We start from the raw sequence: 12,139 nt of genomic DNA, 5'->3' as shown, positions 1-12,139 counted from the left end.
TGTTTTGATGCTAAATAGCATCATTTGAGTGAGCTGGTGGGTCTGGACAGTAAATAAAAGTTCTCACTTTCTAAGTAGATTTAAATCACGATGAGTCCTAGGAGTAGGACTGAAACAGAAATCCATTGTGGATTCACCGATAGTTTTTACAAACCATTTCACACAGGACAAAGCGATTCCCATGTGTCGGCCCCACCCATGTTTAAATTTACCACTTGGTAGCAGGTCACAGAATAGAAGCTTATGGGCCGCAAATGGCCCGTGGTTGTGGGTTTGATGTCCCCTGATGTCCAACATTTGCACACACATACGTGTATTCTATCGATTTTTTTTCACCTTTGTTTGGTTTAGAGCTGCCTTAGTGTATAATTGAACTGTATTTTTAGATAATGTAAATATAATCATGTATATACACTGCATAATCTGTTTTATTTTTTGATTTAAGCTCCTTCTAACGGACCAATTCCTCCCCTTCTTCCTCATATCCCTTACACTGCCAGCCTATCCAAATCATGGCACAAATATCAAAACATATGAATAAACAGTGAAGAAAAATATATTTAAAAGTGTAAATGAAGCCAATAAAATGAATATCATATATACACAAAACATATTTTTGTCCGTTTATTAGAACACTGAAAGGTCTGCTCATTGGGAAAAACAGGATATTAGTCTTTCTGAAACAGAGGAGTTACGATAAGGTGGCTCCTACATTTTCAAGCATTCATGAAGATACCCAGTTTTGTTTTTTATTCTGCTCTTGTTCCAGCTCAGAAAAGTCATTACGCTGTCGATGTGCAGTTCCTTCATGCACAATGATGCTTTCTATTACTGCAAACATCTTGTTGCTGCAGCCATTAGGTTGAAAAGCATTCCAAACCACAGCATTTGTCGTTTCCTCCCCGCAGACTTATCTACAACACAAACACGGCTCCGGGGAGACGCTTGTGTCCACACATGATTTACTCTCCCTCAGATGTCTTCCCAAGTTCGCCCCTTTCAAACCAGAGCACCATCACAGGGACTTAAAAATGTCTCGCATTCGCAGAACATGGTGTTTCTTAATAATGCATTGTAAAGTGGGATATAGATCAACAATGTAAATATGTAAAGAATTCATGAGAAAACAGCATAAATGGGAATGCAGAACTGAACATCATGGAGAGTGAACAAACATGCAAACAGAATCCAGTGGGCTTCTGTGTGCATTCATGCAAGCACACAGTTCCACGTTCACACACACCATCTGTTGGAGCAGAGGACACATGCTAGAGGTGAACAATACGAGTGTCCAAGTATGTGACAGGCTACACCCAACTTCCCTGCATCAATGTCATGCCAAGCATAGAGCTAATGTCACTGCAAACCTGCTCAAACATTTGGAGATGAATATGCATAAACGTATATACCGTGAGGGGAGAGGACGGCGACAGATTGTTTGCGGTCTGGATAATCTACATGGACGGAGTTTACCTTCATCTGCAGTCTCACGTCAACTCCACGCAGATGTCATTAATACATCTTCTCGGCTCTCCTGCCGACGAGACAGCTGACTCATCCATCCATCTGTCGGTCCACACAGTCAAACCCACCCTGAAGGAGGGGAATTATGGATGGTCTCCCGGCTCATGGCTCGACATCTGCACGTTGCTGACAAGGCTTTAATATTTAACTTTCATTCCTTATCTAAATCCCTCCATGGTGCGTCAGGGGGCTGGGGACTAGGTCCCAGGTAGCTAGGGTGAGAGGCAGAAAATGTTGCTCCATGCTCAGTTGTAGCCCACAAGTAAATCCAATAATATTCACATTTAAACCCCTAAATCCACATGGTTAAAAATGTCATGAACTTTAATTCTTCTTTACTTCTAAAGATCATTGGAAAAAAGAGCGCCACCTAATGAGCTCTTGAGGGAAAATGGGGACTGCTTCATGAAGCCCATTAATAAGCAATAATTATTTTCAGAGTCCTGACAACAGCAACAACTATGATGTTGCTGTAACGTAGTAGCAACACTGTAGTGTGCAAGGCATGCAGCTGTTTCCCCTGGCACACTTGTCACTGTTGATCCTGTTGTCAGTGCCCTTGCTCGTACTTTCATCACCCAATTATCAGTCTCAGCTCATAAGCGTTGTGATATGCACCGGTCAACTAGGTCATGACTCTTTGCAGTTGCTACGCTTCGAATTCTCCTGTGTATTTCTGTGTATTTCAGTCATAAGCTTCCTGTTTTGTTTTTTCATTTCCATCTGCCGCAGTGCTTGAGTATCTCTGAGAGTTACTGTTTCAACACTGATTTTCTGTTGTTATTTAACTACCAGTGTTTATTCTGTTTCCCATCGACCTGCAGGCCGAACCGTAGAATATTCTGTGGACTCTTTTATGGGATTCTTTTTCTTCTGTTGGGGCTGTTTCCATTCTATTGGACTGTGTCCCACTTGTTCAGACACAGTGCTTTTGCCAATGGATCAATGTCAATCTTCATGAAAGGGTCCTAGATGTATATGGATATGTTTCAGTCACGTGTATGGTTTAATGTCTGGCAAATATTTGAATCATGAACTAGGACGATTTTTATTTATCTTAAATCATTTTTATTAAACATAAAATACATTTTTTTCATGAAAACCTAGGCTGAATGAAAATGGAGATGGAAAGGACAAACAACCTGTTACAGTTTTATTGCTTATCGTTTGAACATGAATGCAGCGCAGTATCAGGATGAGACCAGCGGCTGTGTAGAGCTCCGCCCCTGGCAGATCGTGCCGACACCATTTCAGACAGACAAAAATGATAGACTCCATCACACTTCCTCATCAAATGCATTGTTTGTTCATAGTGAAAACAGAGGGAACGCTTGAATCCAACCGACGCCACATACACATACTCTGTGAACAGTTCACATTGGCAGTAACCACAAATAACTTCAGCCTGGTTGAAAGAAGCATCAAGAAATGCCTGCAGAATTGGGTAAAATGACTTTTTTATAGTATAGTATAGTTAAAAAAATTTTATCCAACAATCCCTGTAGTCTGGTGTGGCTCATCCGCAGAATGTATTGGATCCCATCTATCACTTTTTTTTAAAAACCCTTTCTCTCTCCCTTCCCCAAAATGGAAGTGCAACTCTGTTGTTTTAATTCAGATCCAGTTACCATAAATCACCTGCCAGGGTTTGTCCTCTCTCAGGACACCGCTGTGTATGTAGCTTGTCCTGGCACGGCCCAGAAAACCAAGCAGGATATTATCATGTTTACGTCTCCACTGCGTGGCCCAAACAAAGTAGAGGAGCTGGAGATGCTGCTGAACTGAGGGATTGCAGTCTTAAAGCCTCGGTAATGATCTCTAGTGGTGAGGATTATGTAAAGAGTGTGTGAGGCATGGACGGATGGATGTCTGCGGCTAGTGTGAGTCGAGGCAAGCGCAGGCGTTTGCAAGGGACGGATGCATGCATAGGCACTATAGGCCTGCATGTGTTTGGACATGGCTGCTTGTCAATGTAAACAAGTGTAAAAGCTCTCAGCAGACCTGCTGGCCACCGGGTCTCTGAAGGACTCCTGCCTTTTGTTGACTGTCCCTCTTCTTCAGGGTATTATGTAAGGAGGCATTTATAAAACAAACTTCCCTGTTTCTTTTCACAGCGCACTTATTTGGATGACAAAAAAAAATTCTACCAACACATCACAGACGCACAACTCTGAGCTCATCGGAAAGCCTCCTGGTGTGGGAAGCAACGAGATCAAAGCCTTTGAAAAGCTCAACTTCAGCTTTGAATCCTTCGAGTGTTGAAAATTGTGGAGCTATTAAAAAGCTCTTCAAATTAAACACCTACCATGGGAGTCATTAGGATTTCAAAATGAACACGCATTTTATCCTAGAAAAAAAAGTCAGAACAATGGCGGGGCTCAGACAGGACTCAGCCAACTGAGAGATTCCTCTTTCAGACAATCATTTGCCGTTGCATATCTGGTGTCTGAGCTCTCCCAGTGCAGCAGGGATACCTCCAGCCTGTTGGGGGCATTAAGAATGAAGCTGTTTTAAAGGGCACGTCAGGTTGAATATGCCATATTTGTGCAAAGCACCACAACCTGCCATTTGATGCTGTTGCAACACGAAGGTCACATTATCTCCAAGCAAAGCAGGAAGGTTTTCCTCACCCTGCGTGTACTAAAGACGCAGTGCTAGGATAAAAAGGCTGTACCGAGCATATGCTGCTGGACTCAGACTTGAATCTGCTCTGAAAACAAGTTGTCTCTTCCTCCTGAGTCTGACTGAAAGATCCAAACAGGTTTCATTCAAGAGTGAAGCTGCAGTCACTGTCAAGTATACATCACAGAAAGTTCATCACCGTCAGAACATCTGTGCCAGTTGGACTCCCAGACTTGCCAGTGGGTGGAACAGCTGTCCATGAATGTAGTCACTCTTCGATGAACATAATGGTTGGTAAAGTACATTATTACAGACATGACGGCCAGGCTGCCAGCTCTATCATGTCACGGTCAATGTGCAGGTTACAGGAAGAACATGGTTCAAGTCCCACTGAGGACAGATTTTTGTCTTTGCTGCTGGGTCTGCTGCGGTGGCATTAAGGGTCCAAATCTGCAGCCACTAGACTCACCGACTTCTATTAAAGAGAGCAAAGGAGATTCATGCAGATTTCTGTTTGTATTTGCTATGGCCAGGTTTTTTGACAATTTTGACAAGATGAAATATGACTTGCTATTTGTGCTATTTGTTTTTACGATTCAACATATGATTCATAATTTTTAACAAGGAAATAGTTGATAGCATTGATTTGCTAAACTCAACAAGTCTGACCCAAACATGAGCAGGTTACGCTGTTGATAAGGGTGAACTTCCTGCACAGCAACTTACAACCAATAAAAGTCATGTTGAAATGTTGTGGAAGTTCCCAAATCGCATCACTAAATCTTTTTGTTGCTAAATATAAGTATATTCTTGCAGATTTTATTTTGCTAGAACACTTTCTGCTTCGGTGCTTTCTTGTTGCTGCCTCTGCTTGTGCAACACATCCTCTCTCCCATGGCGTCATGTGTTGGATGGGTTGGCTTGTATTGTGCCACAATGTGACACTTCTTAGCTCTTGGTACGGCCCTCTAGAGCTGTCTCCCTGGAATACATACAACTCCAGTGACTGCTGTTTATGGTTGTGCTTTTGTTTCTACTGTTTTTTGCCCAGAATTTTTGCTGGTGTTTGACTTCTTCCAGTTGATGCTGATCCCGAGTTATCTGGAAATTGCAATAAACTTCATAAACTGTGGATGTACTCATGGATCAGTCTACTCAAATGCAGTGTCCCAGACACTGAATGAAGCTGTCAGGAGCGAAGTATCATGAGGCTTGACAGCTGTTTGGCCCACATTTTGATTTGGGGGACACACAGCAGGGACTTGCTCACCCTCATGAGCCATCCTCAGGGTGTGTATTTGTAATGGGATCTAGGGTACAGTATACTCCTGCAGTGTGTATCTTGGACCTCGGCCATAAAAGAATGGGCACCTGAAATCCCATGTGACCATATTGTCAAATATTCCCTGAGGAACTGTCCCGTAGATGCCGTGCTGTTTTTCTCTCAAATCCACTTGAATGTTTTTCTGCCTGACCCATTCAAAGGGCTTCTGTGCCGTGACTACTCGATACATCACTTCATATCTGACCAGACGTGGCCATGGTGTCAGGCCAATAAAGGCCCGTGCACTGATCTCAGCGTGTGGTTGTGTGTGTCTGACTTCCTGCTGGTCCCCTGAAAGCTTTTGGGAGTATTTTTATATGTCAACATCGCTGCATGAGCCTTAAATGCTGAGTTGCTACCTCGGTGACATTCTCATTCACAGTGAATGGATGCAAAGGACAACTGTGCTATTACACGAGTTATCTAGCTTTCATGAACTTTCATACGTTACATTAATACTGATCATGCACCGTATGAGGAGCATATTGTTCATAAAATATGTAAAGTATTTCAATAAAACTTGGGTGGAAATGTGAAGTGATTTATTTTTAGTGGTATTTAGTTGTAGTTTTTGTTTGTCATTTGGATCATGAACATTCAACAGGATTGTGCTGTTGATCCAGGCATGTGACCAGCTCTGGTGAGAGCAAAAATGAGCCTCTTCTGTGTGCTGTACTGTAGGTTGTGATGGAATGATGAGGCGTCATGAAACAGTGTCCTCTCTTTCTGAGCTCAGTAGGTGGTTCTCTGCTTTTATAAATGATGTGAGGTTTCACTGAAATGCTAGTTCACATCCAAAGACTTTAGAACAATCGTGAACAAAGATTTAAATGAAACCTCACAACCTTTTAAGACTAAATGCACCACCTACTAAGCTCTGAAAATGAGGACTGTTTCATGAAGCCTCGCAAGCGCATCACAGTCCACCAGTCAATGGTGCAGTGAATCAAAAGTCATTGGTGAGAGTTTGTGTTGCTTTTACAGTATTTTAACTCACACACACACACACACGTTTGCTTTGCTACTTTTGTGAGGACCTCTCATTGACATAATGCTTTCCTCAGCCTCTCACCCTTGACTTAACCATCCAAAACAAACAGCTAACCTTAACCAGGACTCCCAACAGATTATGATTAACTAGATTTTGAACCCTTTAAACCTTGTAAGGACTGGCCAAAATGTCCTCACAAAGCAAAATGTCCTCACACGAAGGTGGATTGTCAAGACAAAACAGGCCCCCACACACACTTACACACATGAATGCACAGTTCATTATAGTTAAAAACCAATGCAATGTTTAATTAAAAGACAGTGAGTGTGAATGAGTGTGACTGAAAAAATTACATTTGTGACTCACAAGCTCATTCATTCATTTCATGAGTGAGTACGCACTCACACATCTGTGTCCCTTCCACCCTATTTCAGATAGAAACAAAAACTCCCGGCAGTGAATGCATCAGTCTACGTGGGGGTCGGCACACAGATGTCCTCACAGGAACCCAAAGAGAGAAATAAGATATAGAAGTTATTTCAGCATTTTCATAGTGATCTGCGATGGCCACTCCATTGTACACACACTGTAGCGTAGCATGTTCGGAAAGTGTCGAGATATTGTGTGATACTGCTGAGCGTTCTGCTCCGTTTCATTGCTGCATGGAAGACACGCGGCTAGAACCAGCGTGACGTACAGTTACAGCTGCATGCTTCAATGTATTCCAAAGAGGAAGTGGGTAGAGACAATGTGACTTCTCGTGAGCTGTGCGTAAGGAGCGAAGCAGACACGGCCTGGACGCAGTGTCATGCCAATGTGGGCCTGCACACTGACCTCGCCTTGCTTTGTGTGCGCGTTTCACTCCTCCTACAAGGTTCCGCCAAGCTCTCGGCAGTCCACATTGTGGGTATTCATGTGTACAAGTGTGCGTCTGTGCGCTCGTGCCAGCGTTCCCCTCAATACTTCATAATGTGTGTGTGATTGCTGGTAATGAGTGTGTGTTTGCGCTGCCGGTCAAGGAGGGCGCATGGAAGAGCTGGTGTTTGATTGGCGCGTGCCGCTGAGATCTGCTCCTTCCTTTTAGCGTACGCATCACTTCCCCTCACCCAGCCCTGAGCTACTGCCTGGCTGTCTCACAATCACTCTGACACGATTCTCTTTCCTCTCTTTTTTTCCCTTTGTCCTCCCTCTTCGTTCCTAGCCAGACACACTGCTCCCTCTCTCCGCCTTCCATTGTCTTAACTTGTGGTTTTGCCATTCTCTCTGCATCCTCCTTTCCCTCTAGATATCCCTTCTTTCTCATTTCTCCGTCGTTCCACTTTACTCCCATCATGATGATGCATCTCTCCCTCCAGTCCTTCTCCATTTGTCTCCCTCCACTTTCCCTCCAAACTCTCAGAAGGCCACTTTGCTTGTAACAAGTTGACAGCCAGTTCGTCATTCTCAATGAGTTGGGTGACTTTCGCAGTCATATCCTACTTTTCTTTTTCTTCCCTCTTTCCCTTCTCTATATGGCAGCTTTATTCCTTCCTGAAGCAACCTCCTCTTCCTCCTCCTCAGCTGTGCTCCCTGAAGACAGAGAGCAGGAGCAGCCAGGCAGAACAGCCAGCATGTTCCAACGTTCTTCTACCACGACGATGCAGCTGCAGCAGCTCTCCTCAACCTTTCTGTCCCCTCTACGACTATACTTCCCATTGTGACACCTTTTTTGTTTTTTCAATGTCACGTTTTTTCTTTTTTCAGGTCCCTGTTTCATGCTTCTCTTCTCCTCCCTTGCCTCCAGCCTTCATCCTAGGTCTTTGCTTCTGCTCTCTCATTCTGCCAAAATTCCTCCAGGCCACCCTTGTCTCCTCTTTTTCCTAAGGCTTTCCATTCTCCACTCATCACTCTCTCTTCTCGTCTTTCACAGCCTCACCACAGAGCTATCTCCCTACTTCTCTCCTGCGCACGAATCTTTATTTACTCCCTGATTCTCTTCATCTCCTCCCTTCCTTCTCTTGGAGTCTTTATCAGTGTCAGAGGCTCATGTTTTTTATGGTAATGACTTTCTTGCCTCTGTGCTTTGCCCACAGCCCTGTCACATCCTGTACAGTAGCAGCAGAAGAGTTCCAACAGAAAGAGAAGGCATGCTAACATCTCCACAAGACGCAGAGACAAATCTCCAGCTGCTCTGATAGGTCTGTCAGAATGCTTCTGCTGCTCCCATAAACACAACTTGCACAACCTCTGATCAGTTTCCACTGAGGGTGTCTGGTACTACGCTCAGGTTTATTGACTACACGACTAGCGCTGTGACGTTTTCCTTCTAAATGTTACCTTTTAATGGTGCAAATGGCTTTCCAATACAGGTGTCAAATGAAGTAACTGGTTGACTTCCTGTATTCGTGGTTGAACAAATCATCATGTTTATCGTGTACTACTGTGTGTAGGTTTATTTGGAGGGATGTTAACATTTTGCTGATGATATGCTGATGTCCAAACACTTAATCTCTGATACCAATAAAAAAAAACAATACTGATATATGCAACTCAATTCAGGTCAGGTTATATCTGCTGTCATGAAATGAATCATTTGCTACTGTGATGTCCATAATAAACATGGGCATTAAGGTAACAACACTGATTCTACTGTAGACACACAAAGCTGGTGTCAGTACACGTTTTCAGTTTGCTAGTTACTTATAAATGACCAATGATCTACCTACATACAGTGGTACCTCGGTTCTTGACCACAATCTGTTCCAGAAGGCCGTTCGAGAAACGAATTGTTTAAAATCTATTTTTCCCATGACAATGAATGGAAAAAGAACTAATGGGTTCCAAGCCTTAAAACAGGCTTTTGTAGGAGTGAATGTAGAGTGTCTGCTGCAGGTGCGCTGTTCCTCTATGTGTGTGGCCGCTGCATGTGGGAGGGGTTGCCGAGTGAGTGACGTCTCTCCAGAAGTGAAGAGGTGCCCGGTGCGTGTCCAGCTCTGAATGTGCGCTTCTGTGCAGTTTGGCTGTGACAAAGTCATAAACCAAGTAACGCTCTGTCCCAGACTCGCCTCATCCCTGTCCCAGCTCCAGCCCACAACAGGACATCAAACCCTGGAGTGAGCGCTCCAGCCTCGGAGGTGTGGAGAGCGAGCACCTCCCCTGTGACACTCTACCACGGTCCAGTGCGGAGACAGGAAAGGTTTTACACCTCAATATGAAGAAGAAACAGTCAGTAAATGTAGCTAACGGGACACGTCTGCATACAGAGGCTGCGTTATACACAATAACAAAGTGCGTCGTGGGTCAGCTGATCGGTCTGCGTGTTATGTTTTTTCAAAATTGTTTGTCTGGGACGTTCAAAAACCGAGGTACCACTGTACATGCATACAGTACATACATCGTCAGTTTAACAGCCCTTAGTCCTGTTCAGGGTTGTGCTACAATTTGGTAGCAGAGACACAATATGTAAAGCATCTTCAAACTCCTGGGAAATACTGAAAATAGCAGACAAATGAAATGTAATTAAACCTAACCGGCTTTATGTCTAATAATAAGACAAAAGAGGACTATGACTTTGCATTTATTCGCATAAGGACCATTTAATATTGCTGAGAATGATGCCACCTCACATCACAATTGTGATTTCAATTATTTTGAATTGGAGATCACGATCGGACCAATTCCAAATACTAACATTCGCTTGACAATTTTCATTGCCATTATCGATTAAAAATGATCCTAATATTGACTATGTATTTGCATTAATTAATTCCCCCGGAAAGTGCTCAAGGCATCTGTGGACCAAAAACATAAGTGAAGGTTTACAAACAATTTATTTATTAATATGCATCTCATCAGAAATGTATGACCTCATGGTCACGACTTCAAACCAACACAATTTTTTGCCTGCAGGATGATGAAGTCACTGCGAACTAAAGAGACAACAATGGAGGTAACAACATGACACTTTGGAGCACCAGCAATAATGACTGCAATAGGACTACAGGACATAGATTTTTAAAAAGGAAGTGAGGAGGCCTGTCAAATGTACAGTGGTAGCTGATTTCATAGCTTAGGCTGATATGTTTAAGCGCTTCCATCAGAAGAAGGGCAGCAGCACTCTGCATCAGCTGCAGGCAGGCCAGAGAGGTTGGCCTGGTCCTGTAGTACAGTGAATTACAGTTAATACAGTAGTCCAGACGTGATGTAACAAAAGCATGTTTGAGCCTTTTCAAATCCCCCTGGATAAACAACAGTTTTGGTTTTGCTATCTGACTAAGCTGCAAAAAGCTCTTCTTTAAAATAAAAATAAAACTTGTTTTTCAAGTGGATCTTTTAAAACACCAAGATTGGTGACAGCAGGTTCAAAAAAGAGCCCAGCAACCAAGGTCACCTTTAGCACTGAACCAAGACCTGCAGTGAGAAACTGTGCTTCTTGTATTTTGTCATCAGAAAACTGAGGAAATGAAGATGACGGTGAAACATTCTAGAAGAGGCTAGACATTGGATGCGCCCAATATCCGGCAGTCATCAGCATAGAGATCGGATTTACTTTTTTAATTTTTTTTTTAAGAAACAGGTAAGAGGGTTTTAGGTATTAAAACCACCAAGCAAAAAAGGCAATTTAATCTTGTTGACAACAGTTTTGAATTTACCTGCGTTTTATTACATACAGCGCTCTTCCATGCCATGTTGACCAATCAAAAGTGAATGTCGCGACTCCTGAGATGTGAATAACCATGAGATTTTGCCTGAAAACTACTGTCAAAGCGGCAGGTCCATGGAGGCATCAGCGATGTTCGATTTTAATTCAGGGATATAACTGTGGGGAAACACCCTACTCATGGAACCAGTAAGAACAACCAAAAAACAAACAAACACAAGTGCGACTAAATTACCAGTATAAGTTTCCAATAAAATTTCATGTGAGAACCACATCAGTGCTGGCTCTGTGCTGTGTTGGGCTTCAACCCAAACTGGATGAGCTCAAGTACACATCCATCCATCAAATTCTCAATGAACGTTATTTGTATTATGAACCTGTGAACAACTGATACGTTGTACACACATTCATTTGTTTTGAATGTCTATAAATACATAGCTTTTGACTGTTATTAACTGAAGGTTCTTGAATCTTAATACTATTATCCGAAATGGATGACAGTTGCTCAATGATTTGGTGATTTACTCAGAACACCGCAGCTGTTTTTGATAAACGCTGTTGTTCTCAAAATGAGGAAGCGGAAAGGGATGAAGTGTTAGATACATGGTAAACTCGTACACGTCTATCAAGCAAAGTGCAGCGTAAGCTGTGTCTTACCTCCAGGTCACTTTGCAAAATTGATAATGCTGGTGACTGTTGGTCCCGAGTCAAGCACAAAGGCCTGAACGTGGGATCATGTCGCTAGCACTTGAGCAGCATCAGCAGGCCTCAGAAAGTCCAGGGAGCGGCTCAGCTTTTTACCTTCTTATACTTTAACAAATGTACATTGTATGTGCTATACGTTTCACTGTGTTTCAGAAAATACATTCTGAACTATTGATCCTCCAACTTGCTTCCTCCTGAGTTGGGGCGGGGCACAGAAGGAGTCCTGACTAAAGAGTAACCGTGTCCTAGTCTCGCACAGTCGCATTAAGATCAGGAAAAGTGATTTCAACTTGGTCCGGGTCTACTTGAGCAATAAAGAGCCTGGGAGCTGGCG

Source organism: Synchiropus splendidus, chromosome 8 (assembly GCF_027744825.2).
Source record: "Synchiropus splendidus isolate RoL2022-P1 chromosome 8, RoL_Sspl_1.0, whole genome shotgun sequence".
Lineage (NCBI taxonomy): Eukaryota > Metazoa > Chordata > Actinopteri > Syngnathiformes > Callionymidae > Synchiropus > Synchiropus splendidus.
This window is presented reverse-complemented; position numbering follows the sequence as displayed.